This window comes from Haliotis rufescens, unplaced genomic scaffold (genome assembly GCF_023055435.1).
Source record: "Haliotis rufescens isolate VD_foot unplaced genomic scaffold, xgHalRufe1.0.p SCAF_35, whole genome shotgun sequence".
NCBI classification, from domain to species: domain Eukaryota; kingdom Metazoa; phylum Mollusca; class Gastropoda; order Lepetellida; family Haliotidae; genus Haliotis; species Haliotis rufescens.
The window spans coordinates 3094585-3115027 of record NW_025964057.1 but is presented as its reverse complement, the minus strand read 5'-3'; the positions used below and the strand labels follow the sequence as shown (position 1 = coordinate 3115027).

The following is a 20443-nucleotide window of genomic DNA, read 5'->3' as shown; positions in this document are numbered from 1 at the left end:
TCAAGTGAATAGTGATTACAACAACTGATGTGGCATAACTGTATTATTGCCCACTATCCACTCACTCACTCTCTGCCTTCCTCCTTTCCTCCCTCCCTCCCACTCTCACTCACTCACTCACTCTCTGCCTCCCTCCTTTCCTCCCTCCCTCCCACTCACTCACTCACTCACTCTCTGCCTCCCTCCTTTCCTTCCTTCCTCCCTCCCTCCCTCCCTCCCTCACTCAACCACTCACTCAACCAACCAACCATCCAACCAACCAAGCAAACATCCACCCACCCTCTACCTCGTCTGACCCACTCACTCACTCAACTCATAATAATGCGTATCTCAAACTGTGTTATGTGAAGTTTCAACAATACTCCCTTCATCACACTGCCAGTCAGCTAATCCTGTGTATTAAGGTCTGATCGAGCTGATGCTTAGTCTTTTGCAGTGAAACGTCAGCTTGTGGGAATAATTGATAATTACTGTTGGGGATTACGAGTGGCTGGCTTGTTATTGTCCAGCACAGACTGAGAAGCATGTGAACATGAGCGGACACGTGAGGGCCCTTGTGCTACCTGGGAAAGATTGCAGCAACAACGGGGAACAATAATCACACAATCTATTGTCCCGAGAATCTTGTAACAATGTTTCCATGTTAATGACTTGGGATTACAAGGGAGGTGAATCTTTGTTCCCAAATCAGTGAAATGACTGATCAATAGTTTTATCTGCGAGGTTTAATTAGGCTAATGAAATATTGATGTTCAATTGATGTAAGGGGTCCTAACGAGAGTGAAGTGCAATGTGAGGTACACACGTTCGCAATACACCCATAAAAAAATTAATCAAAATATCTGTGAAATTCTGAATTAAAACTTTGAAACTGAAATTATGTCTTGAAAGGTTTGGGGAGTTTCACTTACCAGAGTCCGAGGTGACTGTTGTTTAGAAGGAAGAGAATCATTCAAACAGTGTCGCCCTTATCAGACCTGACTGAATATGACATTTTGACATTGTAAAACTGCCTATCCCAACTGTGCTAGACTTGCACATGTCCCTAAGGGAATAACTATTAGTTTAGATCATAAGTTCATAAGATTATGTAAATAATAAGAACAAGTTGTCTCTATTAGAGACTTGAGTACTGTCCACATGTCTAGACTTGCCTATTAGGTGGATAGAATTACTACACATCCATCTTTTCTTTCAGTAGAGCCTTGGAGCAAGGCTGCAACCGTGCCAGACATAGAGTTGTTCATATGACTCAGTGATAATGCTGCCTTAATGACCTATGTTCATGACAGAGACTTCCTCCGCTGGAACACTTTGTGTTCCTGTTGGCTGGTTTTCCTTATACTCTGTCACAATGATTTATATCAGATATCACTGCAAGTGTTGAATAACATAGACCCTGCTCTCTCTCAGATGTATTTAAAATCTTTCTGCAATGATTTGAAAGGGTTTTGCTACACTGTTAAAATGTGTGGCACTACAAGGGTTAAATAACATAGACCCTGCTCTCTCTCAGATGTATTTAAAATCTTTCTGCAATGATTTGAAAGGGTTTTCCTACACTGTTAAACTGTGTGGCACTACAAGTGTTGAATAACATAGACCCTGCTCTCTCTCAGATGTATTTAAAATCTTTCTCCAAAGACTTGAAAGGGTTTTCCTACACTGTTTAACTGTCTGTTGAATAAGTGCACCATATTCCCCGGGAATTGGGTTCTAAGTGTTATTGCCACCTGTTGATATGGGACACGTGACGTCACACCATCTTATCTGGCTGGAAGATAACATGCCGGTCAGGTTAACTCAACAACTTATATTTCCATATGGAATGCATGTGTTACAGCACCACACAAAGATAGCGCTCGATATAAAATCATTAGCATGTGTATGTGTAGAAGTTGAAAAGTAACAACACTCACAACATCATTAGGTTAACATTCTCTACAAATGTAGAAGCAGGGGCTAATCTTAGTTGTAGGTGTTACTGTAGCAGCTGTTGGAGGCGTTGCTGATGCTGCAAATTCTGAATCTTCACTGGGATGCAAATGATGTTTCAGCACCAGCATGTGATCAGCTGTGTGAGCAATAATTCATGTGGAGGTTGTTACAATACACAACTAGCCCGTGAATCACAAGCAGAATACGTAATGATTGTCAGCCTGGCAATTGAGTCACAAGTGAAATAGTGGCCGGAATACATCAGACTGGAGGAAAAGAGTGAACAGTGTATTAGATGTGGCTGTAGAATACTGTAGGACGGTAAGGTCTTAATTACAAATAAATCATTTCCTGAAAAGACGAGACGCAACCATCTATTTTAGTGACAGTCTGACTGACAAGGTATGCCTATGCAGGTAGCCGCTAGTGACTTACTACGACACAGATTGTGTTGGAGAACAAGGTGACCTCACGAACGAGGTATTATGTCACATGTGACAGATACCATCTAGACGTTGAGCTTCAGGTAATTGCTGTGGCTATCAGATCAGTCGGACCTCATCTACTGTGCAGTCACACGATGATGATAAGCCTCGGGTCGTGTGATAAGAATCTGTTGACATTGCATAACTACACACAATTTCCTGATTTTCAGATTTATCGCCATGTAGGAATATAAACCTTGAATCTGAATAGACTTGATCATGTGATCTGTAGGAAGAAACAGTGTATCATTGTTCAGTTCGTAAAAGACATTATCCTTCCATTCCCAGGGGGCAGTGGGGTAGCCCTGTGGTTACAATTACACTCAACTCCTGGGTTTGATTCTCCAATATGGGAACAGTGTGTGAAGACCATTCTTGGTGTCCCCAGGGTGATAAATTGTATGGATTGATGCTCATGATGTCAATCACTGGATTGTCTGATCCAGACTTGATTATTCACAGACTGTCGTCATATTGCTGGAATATTTCTGAGTGTGGCGTTTAACAACAAACAAGCACACAAATAAATAAACACTATTACCAGACAATTGGCCCAAGAGAACAGCCTATACAACCTCACAACACCTGGTGGTATCGGGGGGGGGGGGGGGGGGGGGATGCTGAGCTGGCTTTATGATTCCCACAAGTGATGAAGCCTACTGGCACTGTCACCCATCACATTAAGCTGCTAATTTACTTCAATCTTATCCAAAAAAGGTCTATCCATTCACTCACTGTGGGAGAAAAAGTCATGAGGGAGCCCCATGTGTTTAACATCACCAAAAGTATAAATCCTTAAATGGCCAAAAAATTATTTCAATCGAAGCCATAAACAGGAAGATGTGTTTACTGTGGATGCAGGTTGAGGAAGTGCAACTAGATGATAGTGTGTACCAACCAGCCATTAAAGTCTCTCAGCTAGCCACTACCTCTGTCAGATGGAGCCAAGAAAACCATGATATTTACTACATCAATTGGCCAAGAAAGGTTGCCAAGAAAATAAACATTTAACTTGAAAACATCTATTGAAATCGAAGCAGAACAAATGTTTACAGCATGAAATAATCCCCAAAGGCAATAGAGTCAGTTTATAGAATGTGCGTGAGTGCTTACCCAGTAATGTGATAGTGTGATCGGCTGAGGGGACCTGATGCCACTGAGAGGAACAGACAGGTACACCTGAGGTCGCTACAGACGTATTTGAACGGGAGCCATCTCGGACAGGTGACTTGGTGCCCGACTCAATCTAACCTGTGCTCCGCAAACGCATGGGGTGTCTGATTACACAAACATGCATGGATGAGACGCTTCTGTGTGGACTAGCGAGGAGGGGAGCAGACAGGTTCATCTGCCAATAACCAACTGGAGATCTGTGTTAGCCAACATCCTCGGGCACTGCTCAGTATGGACCATGCTTACAGCCATGTGACATTTCTCAATTAGTTTACTCTCCCGGATTAGCGTTCCTTTCGGGCTTCACACAATGTCTCAAACAAACAACTTTTTAATGGAAGTCGGATGTTAAAGTCAAACCTGTTGCTGCCATTATTTGTACTTGAATCCTCGCCGCAGTTGCCCACACATAACCAATGGGTTATATTGATAATTGAAGATAAAAGGGAGTGTGCGATATATGCCATTATTCCGTGCTGAAAGTGATGTATCTGCCTGTAACTGCCACTTGAACCAGAACACTGGGATGCTGGTCGTTATGGCGATACATTTAGATACCATTATCATTCTTTTTTGTCACATAAGGATCGCTGAGTGTCTGGACTGCCCATCCTATCTGCCACTACTGGTCCCAGTGACACCATCAACATACCTAGTGTGTAATCATCTCCACTGAAGCGCTAGTGGACACTGATGGACTGCAGTAAGCCCCATATTGACCAGCATCCATCAAGGAAATATGACCTATAACGACCGACCAGGGATGGAGAATTTGAAATAGTACATGTCTGAGCGAGGAGGGTTTCTACCTCAAGTGTTGTAGGGTATTATCCTGAACCTATCCCAGCATTGTGTCCTGCATGCATCATGTGCCTGGGGCATGGAGTGACAGATCAGGAACTTATAGTGCATGTATCATAATTCTTAGTGAGCCGTGTTGTCAGTAGAGCATTCAAACCATGTCATCTAAAATGAATAGCAGAAAGGTTATATACCCAGCAGATAGAAGGTTTATGACGGTAAAGCCTGTATTCATACCAGGTGTGTCCCTACTGCTAGGATATCACACATCATGGCTAAATTTAGACTAGTGAAGATGATATGAGCGCTTTATAACACAGTCTTGTATAAACAAAGTTTTTCTCACCTTGGAGTCAGACTGATTCTATCCTGGCTCTTCTATATGAATAGCACTACTTTCTGTTCCATGTCAGACATTCGCTACAGATGGACCTCGAGGACTGACAACAGCTATGGGATAAAACACTTATATCCTGTCTAGGTGTTATCTCCCTTGTTGACTAATGTTACACTGTGTGGCAGGTATATCACCACACTCTGCCCTCTTCCCCTTCACAGTAGGCTTTCTGTCCTTGACAGCACATGGCATGTTATTCAGACAGTGTGGTGTCCCAGAGTCTTGACGTAGTCTGTGCAGGGAGTCTCATGGACTTGCACAAGTCTCTAAGGCAATAATTATGAGTTTAAATCATAATTTCTAGATTATGTAAATAATAAGAACAAGTTGTCCCTATAAAAGTCTGGAGTCCTTAGATACTGTCCACATATCTAGACTTGCCTATTAGGAGGATAGAATTACAACACATCCACTGACTTTTCTTTCAGTACAGCCTTGTAGCAAGGCTAGGTGTTTCAGTTCTGCTGGCGACACCAGGGTTGGTGTAAATCTACAACAATATGTCGTGCTGTCTCATACACTGCTGCAGTATGTAGTTACAGGGAGCTAGTACAGTATGTAGTATAGACTGTACCTCTTACAACAGGGATCTGTATCCCATATCCCTGCTGTAGGCTGTAACGACTTGGATTCCACTTTGTTTCTGAAAGCGAGAAAGAGGGATCTCTATCCACGGAATAATGTGTTGCTGCACTCCTCTGTTACCATATGAAGATAGCACTGATTTCGGAGCATGTCTTCTCAAGCTGTATAGCTGTATTCCACCCAAGACTTGCACAAGTCTCTGAGGCAATAATTATTAGTTTAAACCATAATATCTAGATTATGTAAATAATAAGAACAAGTTGTCCCTTTAGAGACTGGAGTCCTTCTACTTGTAATATCCACATATCTAGACTTGCCTATTGGGAGGATAGAATTACTACACATCCATGGACACAGGGAGCCAGCCGTAAGGTCTCTGTTACCACAAGACACAGGGAGCTGTGTGGCTGTATTCCACCCCTGTTACCACAAGACACAGGGAGCCGTGTGGCCGTATTCCAGCCCTGTTACCACAAGACACAGGGAGCTGTGTGGCCGTATTCCACCCCTGTTACCACAAGACACAGGGAGCTGTGTGGCCGTATTCCACCCCTGTTACCACAAGACACAGGGAGCTGTGTGTCTGTATTCCACCCCTGTTACCGCAAGACACAGGGAGCCGTATTGCCCAGCTGACACCACATGCACTGTGTACACTACTGGACTGCTGGTGTGCAGACTGCCTGTCAGTGGGCCCTGTGCTCATCATGTGGCCCCAGGCACAGTCAGCTCCCCATGTCTGGCTGTGGCATCCCCCTGGGGAAGGAGGAGGGGGGAGAGTAAGGGGAGTGTCTGTCAAGGGGCTGATGGGTTGAAGAAGGCACTTGTGTGCAAGGTGATAGGTATACACTAAATGTGAAGTACTTCTGGTTGTGTTTGTTTGACCTGCAGTGAAGCAGAGGTGAGAAAACTGTAATTATGAGAAGTAAAGAAATAGTTGGAAATGACAGTATTTGATGGATCACTTCAGCTGCACAGTCTTGTGGCTGTTCACGCATGCTGTGAGCAGAGGTACTGCATAGATGCACTTCACTGCACATGGCAGTCTGATGAGACACTAGAGGCTCCCTTCTCCCTACATGATAGCATTCCCTGGTTCACAGCTCTGTGTCAAGCACAGATACAGCATGATCATTGGCTGAGCACACAGGGGAGGAATGTGTATGTTTCTGAGGAAGTGTGACCAAAGAGTAACATTGATATAGTTACACTCAGGCACTGAAGAGAAATATACAAAGCCTTAGTCAGCCGGTCATACCAGTGCATATGTTCATGGATGAATGGCTGGATACTGTCCAAGTTTACATTATCTCAGTGTCGACAGTGCAGAGTACAAAGTTCAGATCTGGACTTTAAGGCAGATAAGATAAGATAAGATAATATTTTATTGCAGAAACGTTCCATTACGGGACAGATGCAATTTTAAAAGACAAGACATTATGATTTATATATACATATATACAGACATACATAATTTACATTCCTGTAGACACATACAGAAACAAAATAATCAATATTATATATTTTTATACATAAAATGTCAACGGTTGATTATGAAAGGGTATTTATTGTTTGAAATTATAGATGTGGAAACAAATGCAGTTGATATTGACTGCTTCATTATTTGATAGGATGTATTGAAATAATTTGTCTTCATGACTGTGAACATTTACATTTACATTTTGTCTGGATAGTTTTTCAAAGAGTATATTTCTTTCTCGAGTGTGTTTAATGCAGTGAAGTAAGTAATGTTTTTCGTTATCAATGATTGAACATGTAGAGCATAGCCTCTGATGTAGTGGGGTTGGTGGCTTTGTGTGTCTTCCAAGTTCAATATTTAATTTATGGTTACTTAATCTTAGTTTAGAAAAGTGGACTCGATATTTTTTTACTTTACAGTGACTGAGATAGGGTTCTAATTTTATTTCATTTTTAACTATCCTATATGTCCTAAGTTTGTTTCCTGTGCCTCTTGTTGTATTTACATCTTGAAGAGATTCCTTGAAGAGGGAGTTGAATTTAGATTTGATTTTCTCTTTGAATATAGGTGATAGGAAAGCTGAAATACTCAAATTGTGTTTTCCTAAGAATAGATTTAGCTGGTATACCCATCCTAATCGTTTTTTCACCAAATATGTACTTTCTGTAAAAGCGTTCTGAAGTATTATGTTTTTGGAAGAACAGACATGGTGATAAAAATTTGCCATTTTGATTAATACTGTGTAGATAAGGGGGTAGAGTCCTAGTTCAGCTCGGCTTGCCCAGTTATGTGTTGTTTTGTTGACACCTAATATGGATTTACAAAATTTGAGCTGCAGTTTTTCGGGGATAAATGAATCAAAGTTGTTCAGGAGGATTGATTCTACACCCCAGATTTCACTATTATATAAAATTACTGGCTCGATTAATGTTTTAAATAGTTTGCAAGCAAGAGCTATTGGTATATCTTGGTTCAAAATGGTGGACTGAAGCTTGTGGTAGGCCCCTAGGCCTTTTTTCAAGAGAGGTTTAGCACTGTTTTTAAGTTTACCATTTGCTTCGAAGCGTATTCCTAAATAGTTATAACTATCTGTAACTAGTATTTTTGTATCACCTATGGTCCAAGTATTCTTTTCTTCTGTTTTAATTGATTGTCCAAACACTACAACATTTGTTTTATCACTATTAATCTTTAGGTTATTTGTGGCACAAAATACCTTTAGTCCATCAAGTAACACTTGTAGCTTTTGGGGGGAATCGGCAAATAGAACTAAATCATCGGCAAACAACAAATGACAAATGTTGAAACCATTGAGTGTTATATTATTGCTATCAGATTTGATATAATGTGGAAGGTCATTGAGGAATATATTAAATAATGTGGGAGACAAAATGCACCCTTGTCGTACCCCAATGTTGGATTTAAAGGATTGTGAAACGCCCTTGTCAGTTTTCACTTTATAAGAGATATCACTGTATAGTGATGATATTATTTTAAATATGTTTCCTGAGATTTTATTTGATAATACCTTTGTTAGGAGTAGTGATCTGTCAACTGAATCAAAGGCCTTTTGAAAATCTACAAAGCAAGTGTATAGTTTTTTCTTTTTACTTTTTGTAGAATCTATTAATGTTTTAAGAACAAATACATTATCTGATGTTTGGTAGCCCTTCCTAAATCCAGACTGACAGTGGTCTTGTAATTGGTTTTTGTCCATGTGTTCCATTATTCTTTCATTTATAACCTTACAGAATAGCTTACCTAAGCAGCTGCTTAGTGCAATACCCCTGTAGTTGTTAGGGACAGTCTTATCACCCTTCTTATGTAATGGGGTAACAACCGAGGCTGCCCAGCTCTGTGGAAAGTGACCGCCATTTAATACGTCATTAAACAGTTTAACCAACTGGTCTATCAATGAACAAGATATTGATTTTAAAAGTTCATTACTTATGTTATCTTCGCCTGGACTTTTGTTTGTTTTGAATTGTTTTATACAAGTGAGAATTTCATTAGCTGTTATTGGTTTATTAAGACCGTCACATATATGCATATCTCCATGTCTTGAAGAATTTTGTAGAGGATCCAGAGAAGATATTTTTGTTTTAGTGTTGTAAATATTCCTGAAGTGGTTTGTTAGCTCCTCAGGATCAGGATAAACAGATTCCTTTTGGGATGAGGTTCTAAGTTTATTTAATAGTTTCCAGAATTTTTTGGGTTCCTTTTTTGACAGGGTTTCTAGTTGTTCAATGTGATTTTGTTTATAGATACGTTGTTTTCTTCTGAGTAACTTCTTGTATTCTTTTTTGGATGCAAGAGCCCTATTTTTAATTGATATATTGCTTTCTTTATTGAACTCTTGATATTTTTGTTCCATATTACGTTTTGCCGCTTTACATTCAGCATCATACCATTGGTTTTTTGGTACATTTGATTTATTTTTGCAAGGTTTTGTTGACAATTTGTTGACAGTTTGTAATATATCAGAGAAGGCATCAACAAGCGCTTCACATTCAGAACCATCTTTTGGACTGGAGGTTAACATAAAATTGTTTAAGGCAATTTGAATATTGAAGTTTGAGGTAGCATCTTTAACACATGTGTGGCTGTTGGAATGCCAGCGTCTTCTGCCCCTGTATTTAGTAAAGATTACATTTGTGGCCTTATTAATGTTTTTGTTCATTTTAGGGAGTTGATCTGTGGTTACTGAAAGTTTAAGGGATAGCTGGCAGTGATCTGATAACCATGTTAATGGTTTTATGTTGAAATATGAAATATTTTGGTAGATTCCTTCTGTGACTAACGCGTAATCAACAACGCTATGACCATTATACGTGTGACATGTAAAGTTGCCAAGTCTGTCACCAATAGTTCGCCCGTTTAATATTATTAATTTACAGCATGTGGCTATATCAAGGAGCGATTTCCCATAATTATTGGTTTTAACATCAAGACTACATCTTGGGGTTTGTATGTCTGAGGTTATATCACTGGGTAGGTCTGGCAGGTGATCTATGTTTGTATTATCAATACATTCATCCTCGCACGCTGTACGGGCATTAAAGTCCCCCCCCAAAATGATCTCACCTAAATTAGAGAATTTGATTATTTCTTTAAGGAGGATGTCAAATGGATCAATATTGCATTTTGTCCAAAATGAGGACCCTTCTGGCGGTATGTAGATGGTACCTATATAAATATCTCTCTTGGTGCAACATAATGTTCTATCTATTTTCACCCAGAGAGAAAAAAGGCTAGATGAAATCACATTTACATGGTGTTTAAGGTCGTTTCTACAGAGGAAGGCTATTCCACCTCGACTACTGTTTCCAATACTATGTTTTCTAGATACACTAATGGTATGAAATCCATGAAAGCAAACATCACTTTGGTTTTCCCATGTCTCAGTTAAACCAAGAAAGTCATAGTTTTTCAGTTTGTCATACAAATCATTGTCTTTTGTATGATGGAGTCCTTGTATGTTCCAAAATGAAAAGTTCATATCACTCTGGGTATACATCATTCACAGAATAATAAAACAAAGCAAAATATAGCCTAATGTGGCACAGGCAGGAAAAAGCACGTTTTACTGAGCTGCCAGGTCGGTCCGGAGGAGAGTCATCATATATGCATTGCACAATCTTGTTTTGGTATTATTATGAGTATAATCCACATGGAATTTGGCACTTGAGGGTGGTATGATATAATCCTTGGATACATGAAAGTAAGGTATGTTAATATAACACAGAAAGTTGATGGCACATCAAACCAATATGGAGAATAAATATACTCCATCACTCTTTTCAAATAACTCCAGAGAGGCACATGCGTAGTTTGCGGATTATGTCCTGTGCTGAATCACTTGTTTGTAGTTGTGATGGTGGCGGTGACCACCATATGGAGGCGGGGTCCATGGACGGGTTTAGTTGAGCGCTTGGTCCTGTCTGTGGGGGGACAGGCCATGGGGGTGGTACCTGGTGCCCAGGAGGTGGAGGTGGTCTCAGTTGTCCATTCCTGCTGTCATGGGATGTAGGATAAGGGGGCAGCAGCTGTATCTGCCAGGGTTGCTGTGATTCCTGAGGTTGATGTAACATTAGATCAGGATTTACATTTCCAAACTGGGAATGATGGTGATGTTTGTTGTTGTTGTCACTGATCTGATGCACTGGATGACTTGTAGGCTGAGGTCTGGATGGTTGTATATCTCTTAAGTTCGATGACAGAGGTGGAAAATTAGTACGATCAGGTTTTGGCGGTGTCATCAACGAAATGTCCGTAAAGGAATTGACGAAAAGATGGATTTTGTGTTTGCTTGGGTGAACCTTATCATGGTACATGTTTTTCTTAGGAGCTCCTGAGGCAGTAATGAACACACTGTCATGGTTAATAACGTTGTGTTTGTACTTCTGTCCAATACGTCTTATTGTATCGTTGCCTTTTGCAATGGACTGGAACAACATTCCACGTGTGGAGCTTGGCACCATCAGAGACAAGTGTATCTTTGCCCTGGGGAATGCATTTTGACATTTCATTATCAATTTTTCATATTTGTCTTGGTCCAGTGAGAAATGTGGTGGAAGCCAGCAGTCGTTTACACCAACATGAAGTACCAATGTCTCCACTGAATGGTTAACTTTGAACTTATTGAGTTCTTCAAATAGTTGTTCAGTGGTTGTTCCAGAGAAACTGAAGACTGCTGAATGATGAGAGTCTGGGAGGTGTGGCCTTACAAATCTTAAGACTGAGTCTCCTATGAACACAGTCTTAACATGACTGTTTACTCTGAACATTTGCTCCTGTGCATTAGTGGTGATTTTCCCTCCATTTCTGGTGTTTCTATCATTCTGTGATGACTCCTGCTGTGAGGTTTTGTCTTTCACTGGCCTTCTGTCCTTCACTACTGTGAATTCTGAGGGGCTTGAGTCAGCACTGGGGGGTGAAGTTGGTTGCTGAGGCATGCTGCTCTCTGTTTCAACTGCTTGGCCATCCGAGGTCACAGGGGGTGCAGGTTTGGGATGAGGTGGTGAGTTGTTGATGATTTCTTCTCTGTCCTCTATGAGTGTAATACGAGAGGCCAGCTGTCCAATCAACATAGTAATCTCAGTGTCTTCGGGAGGTAGGGGGGTTACAGAACGCTTCTCTTCCAGGGATTGGACTCTGTGGTTTAATTTTGTGATGGATTCTTGCATGGTTTTATGTCTTTTGGTATCTGAAATACGTTCAGATTTTAACATTTCCAGTTCTTTTTCCATTTTAGTGTATTTTAGAAACAAATCTTCAAATTTACCAGCCCAGTCACATTCAATTGCTTTAGTCCTGTTGCCTGTTTGAATAGAACTGTCTTTGATTAGTTGTTCAGTTGACATCATGTGTTCTTCAAGGCGAGCTTCTTGTGCAGTGAAAGACTCTTTCAGTGAGTTCACAGAGTGCTGGTAGGTCAAAATACTTCCGAAATCCTGTGTCTTTCTTGATGATTTTGATTTGGTCATTTTATTGGTTTTCTTTTGTGGGGTAATCTCAGTTTTGTCAGCACTGACCCTCACAAGTTGGGATGTCCTCCTGTCCTCTTCTGCCATAAGTGTTGGTAGATTTGAGATGATTCCTTGTTGAATGTCATCCACGAGTGATATGAGTTTGGGGACTTCCTTTTCGTACCAATCTTTTGCTCCTATCCCCTGGAATTGGAGCCTGTTTGAGGTCCGGTAGATATGCAGGGTTCCATATCTCTTATATTGATTTGATACTGAATCAAAGAAAGACACAATAATTTTATCTTCACATATAGCCCCTGTCTCGTCTCTGTGTTCTTTCCATTCTGTATGGATATGTGTGTCCGATTCACTTGACACCCAGTATAGTTGGAAAATTGCTTGTCTATATATTTCAAAAATGTCAGTCCTCAAAACAACATTACAGCATCTGTCAGAGTTTTTCCAGCATACATCTTCAAGAGAAACATTTTTGCTGATATCTTGAAGGTTGTCTATTTTCTTTTTGAGCGCCTTTTCTCTGTTAAGTGTAAAGTTAGTAACTTTGGTTTCACTCACTCTATGTCCTTGGCACTCTTCTGCTAAGTGTAAAGCACTAGTTCCATAAATAGACAAGAAGTGGTAAGAAATTACTCCCACAAAGAAATGTTAATAGGTGTGTGGATGACGTGGTATAATGCTTGATATAACCCCAGTATCAAGGTGACCTTTGACTATTTGAGCAGTATCGCAGATCAAAAGATATGAGTGTTTATCAGCCAGCACCTTGGGGTATAACCCACATACTGTACTCCTTTGTGGATCTATAGGATGCTTACAGTCCCACTAAACGTACACATCCTAGAAGTCGGATGTCATACAATAACATTTAGTAGCCTGAAACCCAGAGTGTCTTTGCTATACTCTGAGCGGGAAAGTAGCTGGTTTGGTGTCTACTGGTGAGGAAATAAGGATATAAGGATATGCACAAAACTCAGACAATTGGCCCTGTTCGCTTGATAAATCGTGACTTTTATTGCCGTGTGATCACTGTTGATCTATGTAGATATTCCCCCTGGGGGCAGGACAGCCAGCAGGGACATGGAGATTACCGTCTCTGTCTCTGTCTCACCCACGACTGCTATAGCAGTCCCTTCCCTCAGGCAAACTGCCACACCCCCCCCCATTAATCTAGGAAAGAAGGCAGCAGATTTCTTTGGTTATTTTGACATTGACATTAAACCTCTATCTTCCATTGATCATACTCCATAAATTCATTTATGCTTGAATATCAGTAGAACATAGCTTTGTATATGTATTGTGTGGTCATAATGGCCTATAGATCCAACTCACAAAACCTAATTACAAAAAAACATGAATACGTAGTTTTGACCAAAATTCATTACTCGGGTTTTCTGAAATTGTTGTGCAAAAATACCATTATTTATAAATGTCCATCATCAACGTTCCTGACATTTGTCTGAGAAGCAGGACATCCTGACTTCTGACTTTGAGGTAGGTACATGATGCCAGGCAGGCGTGTGTGCGACAGATGGCGAGGTGGTTTTTTTCATGTTTCTATTTTCTGTTTCCACATCATGGAGAATCCTGCTATGACTCACAGCTATTCTCGAACATGATGTGGAGGAGTAATTTTCATCTGATCCAATCCTTATTTCAGACATCCCATTCAACCCCCCAAAAACCATTCTGAAAATGATTTCTCCTCGAGGTCATTTCTTCAAATGTGTCAATTGCTCAATATCCACATGAAACCGATACACCAACGTTTCTTTGAGAGAGTTAATGTCCTTTTTAAACTGATGAAACACTATTCTTTGAAAGATATCAATGATAATATAACGGATAATGGTCAGATAATCAACACATGCCATCCATCCAATCCTATAAACTGTCTTGTGAAAGGCGCAACCAAGAATGATACTTGTCTCTCGAAGCATCAAAGTTTCATTTTCAGATGATGCTTTGTGATTCCTTCTGATGATAATGACATTAAAAGGACATGAATGTTGATTGTAGCTCCATAACCCTATTGACAGGGGTGACAGGCTGCATACTGAAGGTCACGATAGGTCCATTAGGGTGACACTGAAGACCATGTAATGACTGAGAGGGACGAAGGGCCTCATAGAGGTGGGGAGGGGGGGAGAGAGATGGTCTCAAGGCTGCCTCGAGGGTAATCAACTATTGTCCCAAACCACAGTCAGCGTGGATAATGAGGGAGGGAGTGAGTGAGTGAGTGAGGGAGGGAGGGAAGGAGGGAGGGAGGTTTTACGCCGCTTTTAGCAATATTCCAGCAATATCAAGGCGGGGGACACCAGAAATGGGCTTTAAACATTGTACCTATGTTTGGAATCGAACCCGGGTATACAGCGTGACAACGCAAACGCTTTAACCACTCGGCTACACGACTGCCCCTCAGTGTGGATAAATCTATAATTGATTAACTTTGGGCACAAAATGTGTCTATAGGCACCCTCTAGTTTCCCAGACCAAAGAGAATAAATGAAAATTAATCCAACTCAGGTCGAGATCGCCTCGGCTTTAGGAATTCTGAAATTGGGCATTGTTCGCGGTTCATTTGTATTTTGTTTTGTATTTTGTAGATATTTGTTTTGGAGATAAGATAACTTTACATATCACCATGCAGTTCCCACTGACTACCAGGCTGTGTGAAGGCTTCTGGTCAACATGGCTAATAACCTGCTTCAAATACTTGTCAGGCTCCATATCCTGATCGCTACAGATGTGGGGATTCACACTCGGGATTCACACTCGGGATATCCACTGAATGAGACAGAGATCCTCCAAATCCAAATCTGGCTGATCTGAGATGGTGATTTATCTGGTCATCAATGGCTATGTATGCCATCTTTACACAATGTCAAGCCACAAAAGTCCTGTGATTGTGAGGAGGCTTGGAGACACAGCGATGAGATTTGATGTCTCCTGTTACATCTGATTATCCTGCTGCTGGTAATGCTTGGCGTGGGCCCCACTGTTGTACTGATTCAGTAAAGATCCTGGACCTTGGCAGCAGTAGAAACTGGCACTAGTGCTTTCCCAGCTGTCCAGTAGTTTTGTTTGTTTTGTGTGTTTGTTTGTTGTTTAACGCCGCACTCAGCAATATTCCAGCTATTTGACAACGTCTGTAAATAATAAAGTCTGGACCAGACAATCCAGTGATTGATATCATGAGCATCGATCCACACAATTGGGATACCATGAGATGCATCAACAAGTCAGCGAGCCTGACCACCTGACCCCGTTAGTCACCTCTTAGGTCAAGCCGGGTCCTGAAGACCAATTTGTTAAAGGTATCGTAAGGATTAGTAGAATTTTGCCATTTCTATATAGTATATGTTATTATTATTATGATTAGTGGACTAAAACTGTTAGTTTCTATCGCTTCCTAAGATGCATATTTCACTATGGCCACACCTGTGCATATCTATCTACCATTGGGTTTAAACCACCACATGAGTATAAAGTGGATGGCCATTTTTGGTGGCATCAGGCATATGACTTGAATCAGCATGAAACAATACTCACTAAACACACAACTGACAGTCTGGTCCAGGCATCGTCCATCCCTTCCTGTGACGTACTATAATGTTGCTGATCATGGCGTTATGATAGCTGTGATAAAATAGGTGTGATATTGTTGATCATGGCGTGACACACCGTCAAGTTAATAATGGCATTAATTCCAGGTGTACACTCCAACTCACCCAAACTGAACTGCCATGGATTTTTCATTGATAACATGCATAGGTTACATTCCTACATGACTGAACACTCATAAATCTACATGTCAACTTGGATATCAGTGAGCTCATTACAGACTATCTGATCAGCAGCAATTAGCAGGACTACAGGGTGGACTGATCCTGATGATTCCCCCGCAGGAAACCTGAGCCTTATTGCTCAAAGGTGGAGGACATTTAGGATGCACAAAAGTAGATAATGAACATGACAGCTACTGTAGAGAAACCTCTAGCCCAGGGCGAGGCTTGTACCTCCCATGGCAGACACGGCCACCGTAGTGTAGACTTGCTCAAGTCTCTAACGCAATAATTATTAGTTTAAATCATAATTTCTAGATCATGTAAATAATAAGAACAAGGTGTCCCTATGAGAGATGGGAAGTCCACATATCTAGACTTGCCTATTAGAGTATAGAAATGCCACACATCCTGGACTTTTCTTTCAGAAGAGCCTTGGAGCAAGGCTGTGCTGTATGATACAGGGAGATGGAGCTGATGTCCATCTGATTGATTCCTGAGCTGCCCAGGGGTATCAGATGCTGCAGACCGGGGATAGTTTATGATCGAAGATTGGTAGTAAAGCTGTATTTAGTGGAGATGTGTATTTGGTTCGTGTATTCCGGACAGGGGAGGTTCCCACTGGGGAGGGTCTCACAGGTAACAATTAGACACTTTGAGGAAGGCAGCTGACTGGATAGAGCAGATAGACTGTATTGGGGAATGTACAAAATAGAGCGGTCAGAGACTGGATAGAGCAGATAGACTGTATTGGGGGGTGTACAAAATAGAGCGGTCAGATAGGATTGAGCAGATAGACTGTATTGTGGGGTGTACAAAATAGAGCGGTCAGAGACAGGATTGAGCAGATAGACTGTATTGTGGAGTGTACAAAATAGAGCGGTCAGAGACAGGATTGAGCAGATAGACTGTATTGGGGAGTGTACAAAATAGAGCGGTCAGATAGGATTGAGCAGATAGACTGTATTGGGGAGTGTACAAAATAGAGCGGTCAGATAGGATTGAGCAGATAGACTGTGTTGTGGGGTGTACAAAATAGAGCGGTCAGATAGGATTGAGCAGATAGACTGTATCGAGTGGGTTGACTTAATTAAGCAGACAAGATAGTTTATGATGACCAGAAGGATGGAAGCAGATGGAATGTGTGGGGCGGACTTGGGGAGACAGCATGGATGTGATTGTCTGGAAACAGTATACACGGCTGTCTGCGGACGCATTGTGCCGACCGTTGTGTTTATGAGTGAGGCTGAAATGGGAACCGGAAGCTTATTGAGATTGACTGTCTCTGGCAAGTCCTGAACTCAATCAAGGGGCTGCCACACAGATAAATAAATGTCCTGACTTCAAACAGCAGTTTCACCTGGTGGACCACAAAGTATTTATAGAGTTTTGTGTGTTAGTGAAAGAGATTGTATCTGGTTCAAGAAGTGCCCCAGACACAGTGGAGTCCAAATCTAACAGTTCTGACCATGGCAGCTTTATGAATGATGTCACAGTCAGACAAGTGGATTTTCAAGTTTATGTCAGTTCCGATTATTTATATAATCTAGGAATTATGATTTAAACAAATATTTGTTTCCTCAGAGACTCATGCAAGTCTAGTCTTCAACCTACAACATATGATGCTAATAGATTCAGCCTATGTATATATCCTAGCCCCAATGGAAGCAGCTATATAGATGACCTGTCTCACCCACTTTCTCACCCACTTACTCACCCACTGACTGACACAGCACCAACCGATGTCCATAACACGTCCATAACACATCCATATATCCTGGCCCCCTCCCTGTTCCATATACATGACCTGTCTGCTACCTAGCACTCTCCATCATTACTGAGTCTCCTGCCCTGTCTTGGGCTGTGCTATGTATATACATATGCTAAATTGATTATGGACCTTCTAACCAATTAGAGTAGGTCTGCAACGTCCTCAGACAGAATCATTGTCTTAGTAATGGGTTGATGAGGGGAGATATTCATGTTCTCAATTTGTCCATCACAGACGATAATTCTGAGACGTTCATAAGAGATGATATTATCTCTGTGACCTATGTCGGAATCACTGGACGATTGCTATGAACACAAATCCATGAGAAAATATGGAACAAATTGCCAATTGGTTAAAAACAAATTAAACCATCAGGACATGTATTGTTAAAAATAGTGCTGAAATTTACCCAGCCTATATAGTTCCGCTCTTAGTTTGTACACAAATACAAATCAATCGATCTGAATTATCCTTGCTCCAAGGCTGTACTGAAAGAAAAGTCAATAGATGTGTAGAATTCTATCCTCCTGAAGCAATTCTAGATATGTGGACACTTCATCTAGGAACCCCAGTCTCTTCTAGGGACAACTTGTTCTTATTATTTACATAATCTTATGATTTAAACTCATAATTATTGCCTTAGAGACTTGTGCAAGTCTAGATCTGAACCAAAATCCACACATTGTCTCGAAATGAATTGTAGATTGCCATTCCATGTCCAGAACCATGGCAAGTCAGTGCCTTTTCTGAGTACATGTGGACGTGGTTCATCAAATACTCATGTCAAAGTACCTCTGTATGTGGTGTTTGTGTAAGAAGGCCCCGAGTTCCTCCAACATAGTTGACAGGAGTCCAGGAACCTGCCATGTGTGAAGAGGCCGTAGATCCCGCCCACGCTAATCTAGGGAATGTCCATCCTCCTCCCAATGTGTGGACAATCTGGCCCTTCAAACACAGCAAGCAACATGTGGGGCTGCCTGCCACTCACCAGTGTTGTGTTGGGGACTATCCTACTGGGTCAGATAGTTGTAGTAATGATAGTTATAACATACAGGCAAATAGCAACATTGATTCCTCCAAACTTCCAGAGATTTTGCTGGAGAGAAAGTCCACTTTCATGTTTCTGTCAAGTTTTGACAAGAATCAGGCAGAACCAATCTGAAACCTTCAGAGGATGATAGACAACATGAATTGGTTCTAGAAAACCTTCAATACAATATGTTGATGGCATGAAACTTTCCCATTTCCATTACCACTGGGAACATGTATCTGAGAAGTACAGAGAATAGGGCAGGTTGTCTTTTCTTAGCTTACATCATCAGTGAGAGTGAGTGAGTTGGGTTTAACACTGCTTTGAACAGCATTCATGTCATGTGAGCTTAAGTGGGAGGGAGGCCCAAATGCATGTTTCAAACATTTACCACTTTGGTGAAACCCACGAGCATGGTATGGTGCCGACAGATCTTCGCCACATAACCGTGATTCTAACCCACAATGTTATTTTTTTTGCATGGCCAAGGGAAACAAGTCTTAGCAGCAAATTGGATCAAATCCAACCAGATGGATGGTTCTGCACTAACACACAACTTATTTCATTTTATTAATAATGAATATGAATAATCAATGATGCATATAAAACAGTTCAACCGTGTCTAGATATCAGACTTAATTCAAAATCTGCTTGTTAGACATTGTTACTGTGACAGCTGTGAGTGCTGTTGTTGAGGAATGTACCACACACACACACACACACACACACACACACACACACTCACTCTCCCCCCAACACCCAACCCCCCCCCCCCCCCCCCCCCCCCCCCACCCCCACCCACATACACCCACAATGCACAACACACAAAACGCACATCACACTCACACATCTCAGTAAGCTTGCATACACTGCAACTGGATATTGTGATGTCACCAGCGTGGGCGGCATCTATATCGGTGTCACAGTTGCCATTGATACTCAATGCAATATTTATACAGTTCTAAACTAATGAACTGTAATGAAAGCTGCATAGTTTTTCATAACATACATTGTCTTATACCGTTATCAAGAAGTATGAACATGGCCGTAGTGCCTCAATCATTCCTGAAGTCCGGAGAAACCGGAACGATGGTTGGAAATAAGATGAAATCGTGACAACAAGCCTACTATGAATGAACAGAAATGACCACCCACAGCTCTGGTCCTGAAGCGGTTATGTCAGCCCCACATTCATCGAGGACGTCGCAGTGATCCCATATTGATGTATTCCACATCCAGATATTGATGTGCGCAGTTATAGAAACAAAGTACCTAGCATTGCCTTACATTGTGATGGCAACTGTTTGTGACATCAGTTACCAGGTCTAATTGATTTCCTCATGGCATCAAGAACTGTAGGTCAGTCAAATCACTGGTGTGGGGGTGTGCTCATGGCTCTTGCAGTCAAATCAGGTGTGTGTGTGGCTGTGCCCTTGGTGCTTGTGTGTGTGTGTGTGTGTGTGTGTGTGTGTGTGTGTGTGTGTGTGTGTGTGTGTGTGTGTGTGTGTGTGT

At 41.3% G+C, this 20443-nt stretch overlaps 2 protein-coding genes across 7 annotated transcripts in view; one reads left to right on the top strand and one right to left on the bottom strand.

Annotated features, from left to right (window-relative positions):
- Window positions 1-20443, top strand: part of LOC124134446 (protein YIPF5-like) — a 216981-nt gene that overhangs the window by 39422 nt on the left and 157116 nt on the right. The gene's annotated exons all lie outside the window — the stretch shown is intronic.
- LOC124134444 (leucine-rich repeat-containing protein 24-like) overlaps window positions 1-20443 on the bottom strand; it is a 66240-nt gene that overhangs the window by 7475 nt on the left and 38322 nt on the right. The window contains exon 1 of one of the 6 annotated variants that reach the window (XM_046499255.2): window positions 4744-5587. The exons of 4 other annotated variants lie outside the window; for them this stretch is intronic. The gene's annotated coding sequence lies outside the window, so the exon portion shown is untranslated. Of the gene's footprint in view, window positions 1-911; window positions 1007-4743; window positions 5588-20443 lie in introns of those variants that run through there. One more of the 6 variants, XM_046499257.2, reaches the window with a different exon arrangement.